This window comes from Culex quinquefasciatus, chromosome 2 (assembly GCF_015732765.1).
Source record: "Culex quinquefasciatus strain JHB chromosome 2, VPISU_Cqui_1.0_pri_paternal, whole genome shotgun sequence".
NCBI lineage: Eukaryota > Metazoa > Arthropoda > Insecta > Diptera > Culicidae > Culex > Culex quinquefasciatus.
Window position 1 is genome coordinate 131883988 of NC_051862.1, and position 22015 is coordinate 131906002.

General features: G+C 35.0%; 1 protein-coding gene across 1 annotated transcript in view; it reads right to left on the bottom strand.

Annotated features, from left to right (window-relative positions):
• LOC6031932 overlaps window positions 1-22015 on the bottom strand; it is a 226045-nt gene that overhangs the window by 89602 nt on the left and 114428 nt on the right. The window contains exon 5 of the mRNA XM_038255667.1: window positions 21293-21313. The gene's annotated coding sequence lies outside the window, so the exon portion shown is untranslated. The remainder of the gene's footprint in view (window positions 1-21292; window positions 21314-22015) is intronic.

The following is a 22015-nucleotide window of genomic DNA, read 5'->3' on the forward strand; positions in this document are numbered from 1 at the left end:
TCCCAATTTTGAGATACACCCGTTTGAAATGTTAGTTTAGGCCAAAATTAGTTACTTTGTTGACTATTTTACAAAAGAACTATTGAATAAACAAATAAACCAATACATGTATCTTAAAGTTCACGTTCTCCTCTTTCTGAAACACCTCTGGTTTTTAAAATTTGATTGTTTCTACGCATAATTATAGCCATTTTAAAATTAGAATTTGACTTGCATGCAAGTTGGAAAAATTTGAATGAGAACCAACTGAAAATATAATTTTAAAATGGCTATAATTATGCGTAGAAACAATCAAATTTTAAAAACCAGGGATGTTTCAGAAAGGGGAAAACGTGAACTTTAAGATACATGTATTGGTTTATTTGTTTCTTCATTAGTTCTTTTGTAAAATAGTCAACAAAGTAGCTATTTTTGGCCTAAACTAACATTTCAAACGGGTGTATCTCAAAATTGGGACCATTTGGAGCAATTCTGGACCCGGATTCGGATTCAGCAGGCAAAAATCTACTAGGAACACATATACTCGTCTCAGAGACAAAATCTTGTTGGACTGTGTTATTTATCTTTCCGCAGCCGGCTGCCTAAGATTTAAAAATTTCAACCGATAAACAAAATGCTCATGGTCACATCACTGCCACTCGTGAATCCTGACCTCATACCCATCTACTAACCCCCTCAAAACTCATGTGATACTTTGTCGGAGAAGCAGTCGATTGGGCGGTCTCTATCACTCAAGTATCGGACTAACATTCCCATCCACTTCCCCGTGACCCTACCACTGGTCGTGGCCGGCGCCGGTATTGATCAGCATGATAGGGGCCTTTGAGAAGTTGCGAAGCGAGGAAAGATAGCTCCCACTCATCTTCCACGGCTCGTGGATGTAACTTCTGGAGGTCCTGGTCAATAACGGAGTAGCAACTGCGGGTGGGCACCTATGCTTATGCTTATGCTTATTGATTATAGCCTCTGAAAATTTTTGTTTTCTGAGAAAACAAATATATAGGCGATTTTCTGATAAATTTATGATTTTTTTATGAATATACACCATAGATAATTCAGAAATTACTGAGATATCAAACAACGATTGTTTTTTTCTGCATTTTTAACTATGATGAAACTTTATTTTAGTTTTTATTTAACCAAAGAATCATTTTTATCATTAGTTTGTCCATACAAGTTTCCATACAATTTTGTCAACCGTCCATCAAGGGTCCTGATCATCAGTTCAAAGATCAAAAATCACTCACTCAACACTGAACGAATCTTTGCCGACTGGAGCGCGCAACCATTCGCGAACGAGCACAACCGGCTGGTGGCAAGCGACTTGTTCAATCACTTCACTCAGCGAAACAAATACTTCGTGAATGTTTTTTCCTACTCCGTCCGTCAACCCGAGTCATACACGAGTATGCTCAGAGAGGAGAGAGCCTACAAAAATACTAGAGCGGCGCTCACTTGGCCTGCACTACACCAGTTTGCTGTTAATAAGAATTTGGTTTGGTGGAAATTGCTGCCAAATGTGTCTTTGATGTTGTTTAAACAACAAAATTGCAAAATATTATTGATATCATTGATTTTAAGCAATTTCCTCAATTATCAAAACAAAGCCGATTGCAAACTACTGGCCGATCGTACTGGTCGAACGGCTTAGAGTGATTAAAATGGGTATAATTCCCCTTTGTGCTGTGCTCACGAGTGACTGAGGCTTTTTGGAGCAATCAGGACTTTTGACGTCCATACAAAATGGCATATGGGTCATTCCAGGTCAACTGAGTACACTTTTGGACTCGACCTTCACAAATTTGGACCAAACTTGGAGGGAACGTTCATCTATTGATAGGTATCAGAAATCCCAAGTTTGGTGCTGACTGGACCATCACTTTATTTTTGGCACCGTCCTCTTTTTTGACTATTTTTTTTTAAACTTTTTTTTTCTTTTAATGATAACTTTGCAACTATTTGAGCAAACGATTTTCTACATGTTGCATTTTTTAGAAAATTGTCCAAGGAACTCATTAAAAAAAATAACCCTTAAATAATCACTAATATTATATTTTAACGTTTTAAATATTAAAATTCAGTTTTGACCAATTTCTTATATTTTTATTTGTTTTATTTTATCACCATCGTGTTCCCCGGACAGTTTTACATAATAATCAATGTAGACCTCAAACTAAAATGAGCTATTGGCGAGATACAGCGATTTTACTGAAAAAAGTTAGATTATGCGCTGCACTATGTCCTATGAATTCAAATCCGAAATAAGTTTCTCACATACAAAAACCGAACTTTGCGGGATTCATCCCTTTTTGGTGTGCGTAAAGTGCTGCGTAAAATCATTTTTTTTTTTTCAGTAAAATCGCTGTATCTTGCCAATAGTCCATTTTAGTTTGAAGTCTACATTGATTATTATGTAAAACGGTCCGGGGAACACGATGGTGATAAAATAAAACAAATAAAAATATAAGGAATTGGTCAAAACTGAATTTTTATACTTCAAACGTTAAAATTTAATATAAGTTGGCGTTTAAGGGTTAAAATTTTATTTTTATCAAATTACTTGGACAATTTTCTATAAAATGCAACCTGTAGAAAGTCTTTTGCTTAAGTATTTGCATAGTTATGATTAAAAGAAAAAAAAAATGTTTTTTTTAGAAAATCGTCAAAAAAGAGGGCGGTGCCAAAAATAGAGGGATGGTTCAATCAGTCCCAAACTTGGGATTTCTGCTAACTATCAATAGATGAACGTTCCCTCCAAGTTTGGTCCAAATCGGTGAAGGTCGAGCCCAAAAGTTTACTCAGTTGACCTGGAATGACCCATATTCAAAAATATGTAACTTGATAATGTATTTTTGCCACTCTGCAAAAATTATTTAATTTTTTTAACCAAAAAAATTAAAATTCTCCATTTTGGATAAATTTAAGATGACAAAAATGCCATTTTATGACGGGTTTGAATTTTTTGGACTCTTTTCAAAATTATGATTTTTTAAATTTATTTTGAACATTTTGTGCCATAGAACATATTCAAAAGTTAGAATATTCAAAACTAATATTTGTTGCAATCAATTTATTTGTGTGCTAACAGCTTCGACTCACAATTACTTTTATGTCAATACCGTACAACGTGAACAAAATGGGCTGTGACTGAATTTCGGATGTCGGTCGCTGCAGCAGCCAGCAGCAGTCGACCGGAAGAAAGTTATCACCTACATACAATATTCAAGCAAAAGTTTACGGTTTAAATACGGGTTTCCGACACCCCAGTGGCCGAGTGTTGCGCAATCCGAAGGTGTTGGAGGCAGGATTTTCGGAACCTTTAAAACCGAATGGGCTGTGAAGTGTGATTATGCAACGGAATTTGGGTTAGTGATTTCGGGTTTCGGGTGGATTCTTCTTGAGGTGGGTTTGAGAGGGGTTTGAGGTTTTGCCGGAATGTTTTTCGATTGACACCAGCCAGAGCAGAGCAGGTGCACCGGAATTAATTAGAGTTGTCAGCTTAGGTCGTTGAATCGAATGGGGTGTTAATAGGTTAAATTGGTTGTGAATGGCAGGTGAGAATAGAAAGGGAGTTTAGGGAAGCCTTGAAGATTTTTTTTAATTTTAATTCATTATTATTTTTGCATTCTGTAGAACTGTCTCAATTATTTTCACTACTTTACAAACAAAAGCTGTAAAAGAACACCCCACTGAGCTTTTCCACACCGTTCTAGAAAGCTTCGTCGAACTTTTGTTTTCATTCACTAGAGCCCCCCTCAAAGTCAGCACTGTGGCAACTGTTAATTTCCCTTTTGGTTCGCCTCTTAATTATTCCGAAAACAAAACCGCCGAAGAATATCGCCAGTGAATGCTCTCTCCGACTTGTGTTTCCACCAGCGGTTGGAAATTAAACCAACAAAAAAAACAGAAGAATCATCTTCATTTGCGTAGCACTTGGCCCTTCTCGAAGTAGTGGAGCTATTTTTTTTTCGTACTCTTCTCTAGTCGAGGCACAGCTGGAGCGATCCAGGAGTTCACATTACTGCCAGAACTTGAGCACTTCTCTTTGCCAGAAAGGTCGGATCTGAGTCCGGGTATGGATTGTGCCGTGAGAGACTCATTAGAGACACAGCTTGGCACTTAAAGGTCTCAAGTGGTGCCACTGTCAAGTTTCTTGGTTCTGTACTATTTTGCATAAAAGCTATGAGATTTCATAGTCTTTAATGCTCAAAAATATTTTATTTTTAATATACGAAATCGTTTTTTATAAGATGTTATTACTGACCTTTTGAAATTATTGATATTTGTTATTTTATATTGTTAAAAGTTGGAACGTTAACTTCAACTTCCTGGTTCTGGGGCATAACTCAATCAATCGGAACGATTTTTTTCAAGATACTAAAATTTTGCAGAACTCGATTTGATCAAATCTTAAATTTTTGCTGTAAAAATTCAGCGTGCTTCGATAAATAATTAATTGTATGATTTTGCACTGATTTTCAATACATTGATGAATTCATGGTACATTTTATACAAAGTTCTCAAATTTCTTTAAAATTCTGGGTTTTTAAATAATATTTTTTTGTTTGGGTGTTACCCAACGAACATAAATGCCTTAAATTAATACAAAATTGTGCTTTTGTTAAAACACAAAGATTTTCACTAATTAATTTATTTATCAAATTTACTTAAATTGTTGGCTTAATTTTGCATGATTTTGTTAACCAATTATAAATTTGAAATGCCGCATTTAGAATATGGGTGCCAAATAAACAACATTTTGGATTTTTAAAGTAAAGCTTCCAACAAATAAAAGTGAACTATTCAGCCCTGGTCTTCCGATGTGTAAAAATTTCAGATAATTCTCTAGAAATTGTCTGCTTCTAACAACAGTTTCAACAAATTTTCAAGAATACTCTAGATTTCAATAATGTTGTAATAGTTTTTTTCATTGTTTAGAAAACCAAAATTTCAAAAGGCTGAATACAAAAAAACAGCAATTTCCCATACCTTTTCAGAAAACCAGGACTTAAACAATCCATCCCAAATTCAAGGGGAATGTTTTTGGAACTTAACTGGGAATGAAACCGGTTGGATGAAAGAAATTAGATAGATAGTTTTCCAGGATTTTCTAAGCAAACCTAAGGACAACCGTATGCCTTGTGTATGTGCAAGCACAATTTATTTTCACAAAATATCGTATTTTTAGAAATAAAGAGGTTTCCAATATTGGCAATGTAGTTAATAATGCAAAAAACCATTAAACAGTGTATTCAATCAACGATTATAATGTTAATTTTATTGCAAGTGTTTGTCCTCTTTCCTTGAACGTTTCTCCAAAAAATCAGAGAACAGAATTTTTTTTTATACTTTGTTGTTTCTTATCAATTAAATATGTTTAACCTCTTCCCAACTTTTGTTTTGAAACTAAAAAATACGTGAAACTCAAGGAAAATATAGTTCCATAACTTCATTGATATTTGGCAAAACTTTAATGATGTTTATTGCATATTGCGATAGGTTTTGTTTCGATGTTTCAAAAATCAGACTTGAAATTTAAATTCAGTTTATTTATATTTCATCTTCACCCTCCCCCTTGAGCTTAACCAGCGAGCAATTCTCTACCAAAACCGGAAATTAACTTCGTGGTGCGCTTGATTACAGAAGCTATTTTGTGTCGGTGATGCACCCATACAAGTCTCAATACAATTTTGGCAGCTGCCCATACAAAAATAGTACATAAATAACATTTGATGAATTTTCTGATCAATTTGCTGTCTTCGGCAAAGTTGTAGGTATTGTTGAGGACTATTGAGAAAAAAAATAGGTACGAGGATTTTTTTTTCCCAAAACACATAATTTATGATTTTCGAGATGTTTTTAATATGTTTTGGGGGACAAACCCGCATTTTTTGAGCCAAAGAGAAACATGGTCAAAAAATCTGCCATTTTTGAATGAATAGTTATTTTTGGAAAAATCGAAATTTCATGCAAAAACATATTTGACTTAATTTTTTAATGTAAAATCGAATTTGCAATCGAAAAATACTTTACAGATTTTTTGATAAAGATATCCGTTTTCAAGATATAGCCACCGAAAGTTTGATTTAAGCGAAATATTTGCAGTTTTTCGATTTTTATTATTAGTTACCATGAGTGACCATTTCTAATAATATTTTTTTGAAAAGTTCTGAAAATTTGCTATAGAATTGTCTAAGAGACATTGAAGATTGGACCTCTGGTTGCTGAGATACAGCGGCTTTAAGAAAAAGAAACAGGCTTTATCTTGAAAACGGAGCTCTTTATCAAAAAATCTGTGAGGTACTTTTCGATTGTAAATTCAATTTTACATTTAAAAATTAAGTCAAACTTGTTTTTGCACGAAATTTCGATTTTTTTCCAAAAATCATTTCTTTTTCAAAAATTTATAACTCGGCAGCAGATTTTTTACCATGTTTCTCTATGGCTCAAAAGATGCGGGTTATTGTCCCCTAAATCATATCAAAGAATCTTGAAAATCAAAAAATACGTTTTTTTGGGAAATTGAGTTTTTGTGAAAAAAAAGTTGATTAAAAAATCTGCAATTTTTTCCGTGTACCTATTACTTCCTCGATAGTCCTCAACAATACTTTCAACGTTGCCGAAGACACCAAATTGATCAGAAAATTCACTCAAAAGTAACAGCTGTTTGAATATTTACGTACCATTTTTGTATGGACTGCTGCCAAAACTGTATGGAGACTTGTATGGGTGAACCAATGACACAAAATAGCTTCTTTGGTCATAGGGAAGGCGCCCACAAAGTTTAAGTCAAATAAAAAAATACAAAAATTAAAAATGATCGAAATCGGCCGATTTCGTAGAGAGTTGCTCCAGAGTCAAAGGACGAAACTTTGAATAAAATAAAAAAATAGTTCTTTTTGTTCTTCAAAAAGGTGTGTATCAAATTTTCCAAAAGAAATTTTATATACTGTAGCATTTATGACATTTCACAATTATGTAAATTTTGCATGGAAAAAAGAATCATTTATAATATTAATATTTCCTCACTAGTTGCAGACGTTGTTTTAGTCAGGAATCGGTAACAGAATTATCGAGAAATTAAAAGTGAGAGTGTGTGCGTGCATCATCGAGTTAAACTTTTCAAAGTGCTATGATAATCTTCACAGCAACTTCACAGAAAGTTTAACTCCATGTTGCACACACTCTCACTTTTAATTTCTCAATTACCTACCAGTTTTAAAAACAAGAAGTATATCGTGCTCATGTCAGCGAATGTTTACATAAACATCCAAAACGTTCTTATTTGGCTTACCCTCAAATGCCAAAGTTTTTTGAAGATTTTTATTTTCCCAGTATTCAGGGGTCATTTGAAGCAACTTTTGCTCTACGATTTTTTTCTTTTCTAGTTTTTTTTGCTTAATTTTTAGTTTTTTAATTGGCTCTTATCTTGCTTAGTTTTTGTTTGATTTTGATAGTATTTGGCTTATTCTAGTACCTCCTATCATTACATTTTGCCTTTCGTTTATTTTTTATTTTTGAATCTCTGCTATAGAATTTTATTATTGAATAATAAAATAATCCGTTGAGGCATAGTATAATACGTTACATAAACTAGTCAAAAACACTTTATGAAAGCTTTAATTCATGATCAAAGTGTTGATAGGCCGATCATAGAAATAGACTGAGAAAGGGTATACAGTTGACTCTCTGGCTGTCGATCTTCTCGATATCAATAATTCTCCATCTATTGATAAATTCTTCAATCCCTTCAATCTGCATACTTCAATTATCTTCATTCCTCGATATTTTCCCTTGCTTGAAGGATCTCTTCCTCGACGGTCCCTTGGATTCTGTTTGCTTTAAAAATCTCTTCCGGTTGTCAAAAATTTCACTTTCTCATGGCTTGCATAGACATTTTTCTTGGCGAAACGAAGCTTTGAAGGGTGTTTGACATTAGTTTGTTTTTGTTTGATGGATGTTGCCATGATTCTCTCCCATAGCTGGGTATCAAGAAAAAAATATTTTCAATCGAGTCTACTACAATAGATACGCAAGTGTCGCAGTGGTCCGTGTCTGTTCACAGTAAAAAAAATGACGCAATAAAAAGTTAATGAACCTCGGAAAATCATTTTCATATCTGGAAAAGTAGTTAGAACAAAAAAAAAAACAAACCTAAATCAAAGTATGTTCAGTATAATTGTGATCAAGTTGTAGTAAGGCATCATCCATAAGGTACGTCACGCTAAAATCAGCCAAAATTTACCCCCCCCCCCCTCTTTGTCACGCTTTTCCTATACTTACAACACGCAATGTCACACTTGCTCAACCCCCCCTCCCCCCGTAGAGCGTGACTTTATGGATGACGTCTAAAGAGTTTACCAAAAACAAAAAAAAAACTGCGAAATGAGAAATACGGATTCAATCATTTACAGTAATAAATTTAAAAAAAAATGAAAACAATTTTTTAAGTCAATTCAAACTCACACGACTTGAAGGTAAATCTGCAAGTTCGGAGTTCCGCAAAGTTCGGCCATATTCAAGCAAATAGCAACCTGAGCAGTAGAACCACATGAACTCATTACATTTGGCATCCGTTCGAGTCAATGTGGGAGAGCAGCATCGTGTGGACGCATTATCCCTTACCACGTGGGAAAAAACGGGTGCGCTGCGGAGGCAAAGGCGGGCTTTGGGCGGGCAGAAACTAGAGCATCACTCTCATTATCTAAATGAAGTTGTACCGGAAGAATTCCCCGCTGCAGCAACAGTGCTCATTGAGGTGCTCTTTGGGGCGTCGTTATTAATTAAAAGTTGGTGTCTTTATGGATTTTGAGAGGAGTTTCTTTTGTAGTGTTTCTATCAACAAGAAAAAAAAAACTATCATGAGAAAATTGGCAATTAAGGGTTAAATTTGCATAGGTCACACACACCTCGCAATTTCGCGAGTTCGTTTCCCACTTGAAACAGGTCAACGAATTTAAGCAAATCAAGCTGCAAAAACAACGATCAGAAAAAAACGAAACGAAACGCAACTCCACTTCCAGTAAAGTGCACTGACAATGCACTGCAAATTTATTGTGCATGCGTGCATAAACTATAACTCCACGCCGAGAGTGCAGGTCAATTGCATCGTGCGTGGGAACGAGAAAAATGCAACACCAACTGTCTGACTTCAAGTGGTGCGGTGTAGTGGTGCCAAAACGGTACAAGTTGTACGAGCAGAGGCTTTAGCGCGGATTGAATTCGGGTCAACGGTCTGAACTTGACGAGGCTTTCCGAAGTTGTGGAGGGACGAGGAGGTTGCAAACAAAAAGTACATGAACTTGGCGTGCGACTCCGGAGAGTTGTTGCGTGAGTGAGTGATTAAAAAATAAACAATTAGGTATAGTTGCACAAACGATCAAAAATCATGCAAATTATAATCAAATCAATTTTGTTTAGTTGTAGTAAAAAGACAATGATTTTTCATTGCTAATATTTTGTCTTACAAGTATTGCACATTCTATCTCAATACTGAAAAAAAAATGTGGAGCTCGACCTTCCAGAATTATGGCATACCAAGTTCCAAGCATACAATGCTTTTCCCACAAATCTTCCCAACTTTGCAATACTCCCTAAATCTTCCAGTTAATCAAGCATGAATATTAATGACTAGGGAATATCGAACTAACGTTCCTCCCAGTCTGAAGGAGATGCATACGTTAGAAGTCCTTGCCAGAAGAACTTCACCTACTGCGAATTCCACTCGCAGCGGAAACGAGGTCAACCTTTGTCCGGACGACCAGACCTCCACCACCGCAGAGTAGACGCATTCCGTGTCACTACAACCCAGCTTTTTTGCCACCGGGCTTACAAACCTCCCCAACCCCTAAAAACCTTCCCTTTGGGTCCCATAAATGATAATGAGTTCTGTGTGGTGGCACACAGCTTCACGCAACAGCGAAAAGGTCGGTTCTCATGACTTACACACTTGGAGTTACAGTACTGCACAGTTGGAAAAATTACATGTTTTACGTAAACCGGAAATTGGTATTATTATACATAACATCGCAAGAGTTTTTCTCACAGTGCCCTCCCTCGGTGGAAAAATCAGGCGAATGTGCGGTTTTACGGTCATTAAATTTTCATGTACCTCTACCTCTGCTGAAGTTTGGTGGGCAAAGTGCTAAATCCGGTAGGCAAACGACAAGTTCTTCATTTTTTTCCCCTCCACAGTCTAACCCCAGCTTGTCGGCGGGTAAGAGATTTTTTTTCGCTGTAATACCTCGCATTATTTCCGCTTGCTCACCACCAAAGTGTCATTAATTAGCGCGATGTTAGCGGTTGAGAAGCGTCAACGCGCGCCCGAGGGTGTTAGAATGTTCTTTTTTTAATCTCAGGAAAACGAGAAAAAAAATCACACCTCGGGGGATGCAAATGTTTAAATAAGAGTGGTTCTTGAGTTATATAAGTACATTGTTTTGAGTCTTTGGATAGAACATTTTGATAATTCCTGGAATTCTCAGTCTCATACTAGTCTAATGTTTCCAATTTATTTCCAATGTTCGTTTCAGATTTATTTAATGACATTAAAGAACTACAATGTTAAGAAAACTGATACAAATATAATCCAATACTTTTCCTTTTCCGAGTGTTATAATTAAAAAAACCATCCATAAACCACGTGGACACTTGTTTGAAATCTAAGACCCCCACCCCCCTCCCCCCCTCGTTGACAATTTCCATACAAGAAAAACTTAACCGATAAGCCGATTTGGTGCGTTTTTATTTTTCCATTTTTTTATTTGGCTCAAACTGACTGACCAGTGTTGCGATCCTCACAAGCTCACGCGCTAGTGAGCGCTCATTTTTCGCTCATTCGTCAGGAGGAGCGCTGCGTGAGTTAGCTCACGTTTGCTCCGATTTTTTCAGCTCGCGTTTGCCCCACGCTCGCGCTCACTTTGGAAGTATCGCGAATCGAATCGTTTTTCGTTTTTGAAAAAAAATTGTTTTTCAATGCTAGTAAGATTTTTTGCTAAAGGCGCAGCATGTCAGTGGAAACATCACGTAGGAACATTTTTTTTATGTATTAAATTGGAATAGCTCATTTTCATTAAATATGTTTTTGAATAATAAATTGGATTCGCAAGGGTCAAATCATAATGGAGACTTACAGTCAGAGTTAAAAAAATAAATATTTTCGTATAAATCCGTCTCACCTTAATGATAGTTAAGGTAAGCAGAGACAATTGCTGGGGAAAGGGTATGAGCACTTCAACAAAAAATGTCTGAAACCCGTATAAAAACTTACAAAACAATTAAGATTTATGCTGTGGTAAAATAGGGTAAAATTGTTGAAACAGTTCTTTTTTTACAAAAAAAAAAAACTTTAAATTGCTAGTGTTTGAAATGACCCATTTGAATAAAATAATATAAATTGTCATTGTTTTGTTTTACAAAGTAAAGTGTTTTAATATTCCGCTACCAAGCCTCTAAAAATATTCAATTACAGATTCAATAAATGATTTTTTTGAATATGGACATTCTATAAAATGTTCCCAATATGAGGGATGATATTTTTTTGTTTTTAAAACCGCTTTGAGTCTGGATTCTAAAAACTTAAAATAAACATAATTTGTTAATTTATTCAATTTTTTGTTTATATCAGTGCATCTCTTCACGTCAATAAATTTTTAACATCAAGAATGAGTTAGCTCTTTATTAGCTTACTCAAGCGTGAATCATTCTGTCCCTTGGCTAATTCTGAATTTAAAAAAAAACGTATGTATAGGGGAAATTCTCGTATCGTTGGCAGGTTAAGCTCTCGCTCCTAACTCCATCCAATTTGCTGATTTTCACTATTTAAACAACTAATTTTGCAAAACTTTTGGTGTAAACTTGCTTGCTCACTTTTTATTGAGCTATTTATAACTCGATTTCAGTTGAAAACGTTTTTAATTAGCTTTAATTGCATGTCAAAGTTCTGACCTGCCAACATTAGAGGCACGCTGGAATTAGATGCTGTTCCCCTATTTCGGTTTGCCGACTAAATCCATTTCATTGCTTACTTTTGTTGGTTTGACCACTTTCTTGTTTGTTTTTGCTGCCAAGCCTAGGTTTCAAAATTTGGATGAAAAAAGTGTTTTGAAATGCATTTTTGCAGTTGCTTTCCAATCATTAGTTCCAAAAATATGAAATGAAATGAAATTTTTTTTTCGTTGGTTTGTCTTTTACGAAAATTTAAAATGTGTTCAAAGGAGTTCAAACATGCTAAATATGATTATACCCGCAGGAAAATGCATTTTAACTGGTTTTCACTTGAATAAACTGTAATTTTCATTAACATTTCGAAGTTTTTCGAATTTTTTTTGCCCCCTGATTTTTCAGGCCGGCTTCGAAGGGGGAGCGACATAAACTTTGAAAAATATTTGCAACGGCCTAACATATTTTCAACAAAATAGCAGGAAAAATAAAAATGAAATCATTCTACAATCGGGTTTCAAGGGCCTTTGCCTTAAATTTTTGTTCCATTGATATGTAAGGTACCAGTCACCAATGACGTAATATTGTTCGAGTATTTTGAACATTAATTTTGATTGTATTGGTCCCATTCAACCGGGACCGTGGTGTAGGGGTAAGCGTGATTGCCTCTCACCCAGTCGGCCTGGGTTCGATCCCAGAAGGTCCCGGTGGCAAATTATGAGACGAGATTTGTCTGATCACGCCTTCCGTCGGACGGGAAGTAAATGTTGGCCCCGGACTAACCTATAACGGTTAGGTCGTTAGCTCAGTCCAGGTGAAGGAGTCGTCTCCCTGGGTCCTGTCCTGGTGGAGTCGCTGGTAGGCAGTTGGACTCACAATCCAAAGGTCGTCAGTTCGAATCCCGGGGTGGATGGAAACTAAAGTGTAAAAAGAGGTTTGCAATTGCCTCAACAATCAAGCCTTCGGACGCTTAGTTTCGAGTAGGAATCTCGCAATCGAGAACGCCAAGGCAATGCTGTAGAGCGAATAATTTGATTTTGATTTTTGGTCCCATTCAATTCTTCTTTGGGGTCCCATAATGAAAAATCCCTATTGAAAATTTATGATGGGGTCAGCTCAGAAAACAAATTGAATCTTTTTTCACGAAAAATTCATTTCCCACCATCAATACTTTTCATTTTGAATTTTTTTTATATGTATTAGGAAAAAACCGCAATTTTTAAGCCATAGACAAGTACGGGCATAAAATATATTGCTGAGTTGGGCCGGTACAAATATTTTTAATTTTTTTTTTGTCATAATTGGTCCGAAAAATCAGGGAACATCAAAAATATAAAAAATTTAAATGGAAATGTATGTGCTAAACTAAATTGAAAATGCATTATCATGTGTTCAGAAACATCTTATGGGGTTACATGCAAGTCGGAAATTTCAAAATTTATTATTACAGCAAAATGTTTAATGGCACCAAAAAGGTTATTTCCAATCACTTCTTTTTTAAGATAAATATCACTCGAAAAAATTGATAGACTTCAGTTTTGATTGTAAAATCATACTTGCACATTTACAACTGAAGTCAAAATTTATTTTCGAGTTAAGTTTTTATTTTTCCCAAAAAAACACCTTTTATTTAAAAAATCATAACTTGGTAGCAATTTTTTTGCCATACTTGTTTTCGACTCAAAAGTTGCTGATAGTGTCCCCTAAAAGAAGTAAAAACTTATTAAAATTCGGTAATGAAGTGCATAATTGTACAACCGGAATTCGGTAAAATTTTGTTCATTTTGACATATGGTTTACCGATTCAAACTTTACCGATTTTTCAACGACCGAATTCCGTAAAAAAATCTTATTGTGAAAGAATTTATGTTGACCAAATATTTAGCTCAAAGGTTAAGAAATGCCTCAGGGAAAATAATATTTGAATTATGAAATGAGGGTTTGAATCATTTTTTTTTTAATTTTCCCACATTGAACTTGAAGAAGGTTTGAAATTCGGTTCACAGTGTGATAGGTTCATTCGTTTGTGATGCGTATAAAGACAATTAGCAGGGGTTAATAGGAATAATATTTACGATGATGCACATTTAAAAAAAATCTTGATAATTGAGTTATTTTTCATAAGCAGTAAGGATAACTGTTGCCTTGAAAACCGATGCTTTACCTACCAATGTTTTCATTAGTTGAACCAAGCAGTTCATGTTTTAAAAAAGCTGTTTTTTTTAAAGCAATGAAAACCCATCACCAACCTATCAAGTTCATATCAGTCGCGCTCATATGTCTGTTGGTTTGCGTTAATGTAGATACCGTCAGTGGGGGTGACTATGGGTCAAAAAACGATACACCTCTCGAAATTTCTTAATAACAAAAACAATTGAAATTACATCGAAAAATTTTCAACGTAGATTTGTTCTTAGATATTTTACTAACATTTTCCCAAAATATGGTGGATTTTAATGAACACTAACTTAAATGCCAATAGTTTGAAAATTGACCCAATCTCACCCCTTAGAGGGGGTGACATTGGGTCAAATGAAACTAAAATAATGCTCAAATACAACGATATGGTAAAAACAAGTCATCCAACAGCGTTTTTTATTCGAGGGAATCGTATTGACACGCTACAGTGTTTGAAGTGGAGATTTTCAAACATTTGGGTAGTTTTCGAGCAATTCTAACAAAAATATTAGAAAAATGATTTTTCGAGAGGTAATTTTTGGCCAAAAACGTACCCCAACTTTAGACATCTGCCAAAATAACAGGATTTGTTCTAGGAACGAGATTTTTTCAGCGAAGTCATCTTAAGATGTCCCCTACACAACCCCTTGAACAGAATTTAGTTTCATTGAGAAGAACCTGAGAAATGGTAAAATCCGTAAAAAATCACTTTGACCCAATCTCACCCCCCAGACCCAATGTCACCCCCACTGACGGTACCCTGTTTCTTCCTTCACTTTACAGTTTGCGTGTCGATTCAATTTCTCGACAGCTCGCACAGGTTCATTAAAGTTCATCGCCATCGTAGACGGCCTCACGCCTCAAGTTTGTTCAAACATTGTTCAGACATCAATCGGAAATGTCATTGAAAGTTTTCTGTCTGTCTGTCTGTTCATTGAAACTGGAATTCTGACCTCGATGGCGGTTTTCGCGGTTTGGGCTTTGCGACGGTGGTGTGAAATTGCTCCCCTGACTAATCGCCTAATTTTTCCGCCCCTAATTCGACCACCGCACAATAATTTCACTTTTGTCACCTCCCTCGATTTTTACGGTACGACACGCACATTTTCCTCTCTTCTCTTCTTCACGCCAAGTGCTTTATCTTTATTAGCCATCTGTGGTAATGAGCTTCCAACGGTGCTCTTGGGTTGGTGTTGACACGCAAAGACAGACAGACAGACGGAGAGCTTTGGTGGAAAGTTAGGCTCAATTTGCTTATAATTAAACTTTTCACTGCCGTCAAATCGTCATCAAACAGAGCGATGCCAGCAGTACGGTGAAACGTCGATAGGTTGACTGGATTTGTTGTCACTCACTTTAGTTGCTAGTAGCATTGTTAGGCATCACTGAGACTGTAAATGATACTTCTGATGAGAACAATTAAGAATTGGCATCAAACTAACAAACTGACGAATGTGTCAAACTATCGGGAGTTTACTGTACTTCTCAATTTCCCGTTTCTGCGGTTTCCGAGGCTTGTGACGGATTCATTGCGCGTTACCGATACCTGGGCGTGAGATTAGCATGAGAAGGCGGCAGACATCTGTACGGAAGTGGCAATTCGCGGAAAGCGGCGTGACTTCTGGTGATTTACCGCAGCGCAAATAGTCTAGGGGCAGGTGAAAATTATCACCGATGAACGTGGTTAATCTTCATCGGCGACTTTAATTTGATTTTGGTCACCGTCGCGCTTTCCTGCTTCAATCAGACCAGCTCTAATAAGTCGTGCTTTGAGGTATTTTTTGGTATCAACTTTCTGCAGAATTGATACGGAAAAATCAATTTTGCAGAAGTTTGGAGCCCCCCTTTTGCTCGATTTTAAATTTTGTCAATTTTGACAGTTTTTGACAATTTTGACAATTTTGACAATTTTGACAATTTTGACAATTTTGACAATTTTGACAATTTTGACAATTTTGACAATTTTGACAATTTTGACAATTTTGACAATTTTGACAATTTTGACAATTTTGACAATTTTGACAATTTTGACAATTTTGACAATTTTGACAATTTTGACAATTTTGACAATTTTGACAATTTTGACAATTTTGACAATTTTGACAATTTTGACAATTTTGACAATTTTGACAATTTTGACAATTTTGACAATTTTGACAATTTTGTCAATTTTGACAATTTTGACAATTTTGACAATTTTGACAATTTTGACAATTTTGTCAATTTTGACAATTTTGACAATTTTGACAATTTTGACAATTTTGACAATTTTGACAATTTTGACAATTTTGACAATTTTGACAATTTTGACAATTTTGACAATTTTGACAATTTTGACAATTTTGACAATTTTGACAATTTTGACAATTTTGACAATTTTGACAATTTTGACAATTTTGACAATTTTGACAATTTTGACAATTTTGACAATTTTGACAATTTTGACAATTTTGACAATTTTGACAATATTGACAATTTTGACAATATTGACAATTTTGACAATTTTGACAATTTTGACAATTTTGACAATTTTGACAATTTTGACAATTTTGACAATTTTGACAATTTTGACAATTTTGACAATTTTGACAATTTTGACAATTTTGACAATTTTGACAATTTTGACAATTTTGACAATTTTGACAATTTTGACAATTTTGACAATTTTGACAATTTTGACAATTTTGACAATTTTGACAATTTTGACAATTTTGACAATTTTGACAATTTAGACAATTTTGACAATTTTGACAATTTTGACAATTTTGACAATTTTGACAATTTTGACAATTTTGACAATTTTGACAATTTTGACAATTTTGACAATTTTGACAATTTTGACAATTTTGACAATTTTGACAATTTTGACAATTTTGACAATTTTGACAATTTTGACAATTTTGACAATTTTGACAATTTTGACAATTTTGACAATTTTGACAATTTTGACAATTTTGACAATTTTGACAATTTTGACAATTTTGACAATTTTGACAATTTTGACAATTTTGTCAATTTTGACAATTTTGACAATTTTGACAATTTTGACAATTTTGACAATTTTGACAATTTTGGCAATTTTGACAATTTTGACAATTTTGACAATTTTGACAATTTTGACAATTTTGACAATTTTGACAATTTTGACAATTTTGACAATTTTGACAATTTTGACAATTTTGACAATTTTGACAATTTTGACAATATTGACAATTTTGACAATTTTGACAATTTTGACAATTTTGACAATTTTGACAATTTTGACAATTTTGACAATTTTGACAATTTTGACAATTTTGACAATTTTGACAATTTTGACAATTTTGACAATTTTGACAATTTTGACAATTTTGACAATTTTGACAATTTTGACAATTTTGACAATTTTGACAATTTTGACAATTTTGACAATTTTGACAATTTTGACAATTTTGACAATTTTGACAATTTTGACAATTTTGACAATTCAGACAATTTTGACAATTTTGACAATTTTGACAATTTTGACAATTTTGACAATTTTGACAATTTTGACAATTTTGACAATTTTGACAATTTTGACAATTTTGACAATTTTGAAACTTGTTTGCTTCTTTCTTATTAAGCTATTTATCATTAAATTTCAGTTGAAAACGCTTTTAATGAAAGTTCTGATATGGCAACATTAGAGGCACGCTGGAATTAGATGGTGTTCCCCTACTATCTATTCCAAAAGCATGATAGTTTTCTCCTTATTGTTAGTACAAGAAACTCGGACCCTCTTGAAACCTGTCCGGTAGTCAACCTAAACCATTTCCAAAGCACTTGAGTTAGTCAATCCTGACATGACGTTTTATTGCCAGCCACAAGTGCAAGTTCTCTGCTCGGATAATACACTTCCCCCCTAGCTCTAAGCTAAAGCAAATACACTGTGAGTCAGGGAAGCGCGGTCCGACTTCAATCGATTACACTCTTCATTACACTCGTCCGGACACCGGTCCTAACCAAGTGCGAAGACAAGACTCGCCACACATCATCACGAACAGCACTCATCTAGTTAGACACAGGGGGGAGAAATCCATCTTCAAACGCCCACCGCAGACGTGCCGTAGAAACAGCGGTACGAAATCGATTACTGTAATTAAAGTTGAATCGAAAATTAAACGATTACACACTTGAGTGAGGCGCGTTCCAAGTCTGGACGCCTGAAATTGAAAGAGCGGAAAAGTTGTTCAAGTTGGCATTTTGCATTCGTTTCACAACGATTCGTCGGTGCAGCACGTGCACGTGGTGGAGGTGGTTCAGCAAATACGCAGATACTCACACGTGGTGGAGGCAAAAGTTTCCCTTTTCCACTTGGAGGATCGTCAGGCGGCTTCAACTTTGTAATGCTAATGGGGCGTACGAAGCAGCTCTGTTTGATGTGAGTTGTTCACTTTGCCCGGGGTAACACCCTCGCATGCAAACGAGATTGCAATCACACGGTGTGCATCGCGGGTGTTCTTGAAACTTGTTGTTTGATAAAGTCATCTAAACAGAATTATAAGTTGGAAGAACTTAATCGAAACAGGAAAAAACAACAAGAAATCAGAAAAATTGTGCAACAGAACAACAGAACAATAAAACAACAGAACAACAGAACAACAGAACAACAGAACAACAGAACAACAGAACAACAGAACAACAGAACAACAGAACAACAGAACAACAGAACAACAGAACAACAGAACAACAGAACAACAGAACAACAGAACAACAGAACAACAGAACAACAGAACAACAGAACAACAGAACAACAGAACAACAGAACAACAGAACAACAGAACAACAGAACAACAGAACAACAGAACAACAGAACAACAGAACAACAGAACAACAGAACAACAGAACAACAGAACAACAGAACAACAGAACAGCAGAACAACAGAAAATAATATTGTCAAAATTGTCAAAATTGTCAAAATTGTCAAAATTGTCAAAATTGTCAAAATTGTCAAAATTGTCAAAATTGTCAAAATTGTCAAAATTGTCAAAATTGTCAAAATTGTCAAAATTGTCAAAATTGTCAAAATTGTCAAAATTGTCAAAATTGTCAAAATTGTCAAAATTGTCAAAATTGTCAAAATTGTCAAAATCGACAAAATTGTCAAAATTGTCAAAATTGTCAAAATTGCCAAAATCGACAAAATTGTCAAAATTGTCAAAATTGTCAAAATTGTCAAAATTGTCAAAATTGCCAAAATTGTCAAAATTGTCAAAATTGTCAAAATTGTCAAAATTGTCAAAATTGTCAAAATTGTCAAAATTGTCAAAATTGTCAAAATTGTCAAAATTGTCAAAATTGTCAAAATTGTCAAAATTGTCAAAATTGTCAAAATTGTCAAAATTGTCAAAATTGTCAAAATTGTCAAAATTGTCAAAATTGTCAAAATTGTCAAAATTGTCAAAATTGTCAAAATTGTCAAAATTGTCAAAATTGTCAAAATTGTCAAAATTGTCAAAATTGTCAAAATTGTCAAAATTGTCAAAATTGTCAAAATTGTCAAAATTGTCAAAATTGTCAAAATTGTCAAAATTGTCAAAATGGTCAAAATTGTCAAAATTGACAAAATTGACAAAATTGACAAAATTGTCAAAATTGACAAAATTGATAAAATTCCTACCATAAACCGATGGAAACTACAAAACTTCAAATTGAATGCTCAAATGAATTCAAATAAATCAATTCTCAATCACCAACAAAAGTTTTCATCGACACATGCACTCATTTTACACAAAACAAAACAAGTGCAAAATAAAACTAAAAACGATACCACTTCTGCACTTCACCGTGACATGGCAGTTCAAGAGGGTTTTGCGTCCGTTGTCGGTGTAACCACCAACAGAGTCTCGAGACAGCTTTGTTTGCATTTCATTATCGATACTATTGACATGGTCTGAGAGTGTGCTTGCGACCTGCTACCGATGCATCAGCAAACAATCCTGGGTCGTTTTCCAAGTAGTTGTAAAATGTGTACACAGTGAAAAATTATTTGTTGGTTTGGTGAGAAAATTTAATTTTTTTCATTGAAGCTGTTAGATGACTGTTCCAAAAGTCTGCGATAATTATGTCAGATTGTCTGCAAATAAAAAACTTTTATTCTGGCATCCCTGTTAAAAATTCGCAATAAATTCAAATTTTATGTTTTTTTTTACAGTTCCGTTTGTTTAAAACGAAACAAACGAAGCATTTTCACACCAGCATTCGAAATTTTCCGAGTTGGCGTTCGATTTCGCAAATAATAACAAAATATAAATACACACAACATACCCTGGCTGCCAGGCTTTGTTTGTCTTTTCTCGCTGCAGACTTTGGACGTATCGTTTCGTGTTCTAAAGGGTATTGGAAACCGTAATGCTTACTGGAAGTGTTTACTAAATGTAAATGTGCCAGCTGCAGATTCGTTCTGGCAGATAAGAAGGAGTTCTCGCCAGAGGGGGGCTTCTAAAGAGTGTTTATGTTTTTGGTGCAAATTAAATCAGTGTTGCGATTGTTTTGGGTTACTTTCGCTCAACAAAACGAGCTTCTCGATGGGGGAGGAGGGGAAGAAGAGGTGAATTCTAAACTGTTAACGCTTTAAGGGGCAGTTTGCCAGGGAAAGCATTAAATTTGCTGAGCACGCAAAAATCAGAAGCTAGCAAATTGCCGGAACGTGATTCGGCATAAATAGTCCGTAATTAACCTCGTGCCATGGTTAATTGACTGCCAAAAAGAGCAAACGTTAGGGGTTGGACGGGGTGTTACTGTGAGTTTTATTGGGCACAGTCAACAGTTCGTTAACAAAGCCTAAAATTCACACTTTTTTTCAATTTTCAAAGGGAAATCCCTTAAACAAATGGTGTTTTGATGGGGGCCCGGAAATTTTTATATTTTTCCTTCGACCGAAGCTCTTTGTTCACAGAATACCAGTTATATTGGAAGGTACTTTTCGGTAAAATATAACAAACCATAATGGACTTGGGTGATTCTTTCGGTGATAATGCGAAGGAAAATGTGACCCAAATATTCGGAAATTATTGTAGGTGTCATGCCACAAGGATTAACTCACCGTTTGGGCAAACAATGGCTCATTGATTTGAATTAAGAATAAAAATTTGCCTTGACCTTAAAAAACTTGTTATCAGTTTATCTCAACATGACATCATGAAAACTTACCTTGTTAAATGTAAGGAATATCTGAAATAAAAAAAAAATCAAATTAGATTAAAAGGTTGATAAAAACAATATGATTTTGTGCACATTTTAGGGATGTTCATTTAGTTGTAATTACCTCGATTCTGAATATGAGCTTAATTAATGGAATTTAAACTAATATTCAGCGATGAAATTATCTCAAACAATTTTTAATTATCAAATTGTTATCTCCGATTCTCATTCAAATCTCCCTTCAGTGAATACGCAGGGAAACTCTTTCGATAAAGATTTTCCAAATCGCTGCATAAGTTAAACATAATTCTGACAAAAGGTGCCTCAGTCAATTAAGCCCACAAAACAGCGCGTGGTCTTCCCCGCCTCCGATTTGTTCGCCCCCTAATGATGGCATTGTTCGCGCTTAAGTGGAACAAAATCTTACCAGGAAAGTTGAAAAAAAAACGCAAGAATCAAAACATAAGCTTCTTACTTTGAACAAAAAAAAAAAAAAAAGCCACCACCAACAACGCAAAGAAGCAACAATTTTGACGTAAATTTCCCAGCTGGAAGAGATAACAAAAATGATGGAATGGGGAGTAAACGGGGGGGAAAAAAGAGATGCTCTCTCATACACAATGGAAGCCAACACAAACAAAACCATAACATTACAACGAGGTTAGAAGCTCACACTGCAAACCAATACGACAGCACAAAAATGGGTGCTTAGGGAGCAGAAGGAGGGAATTC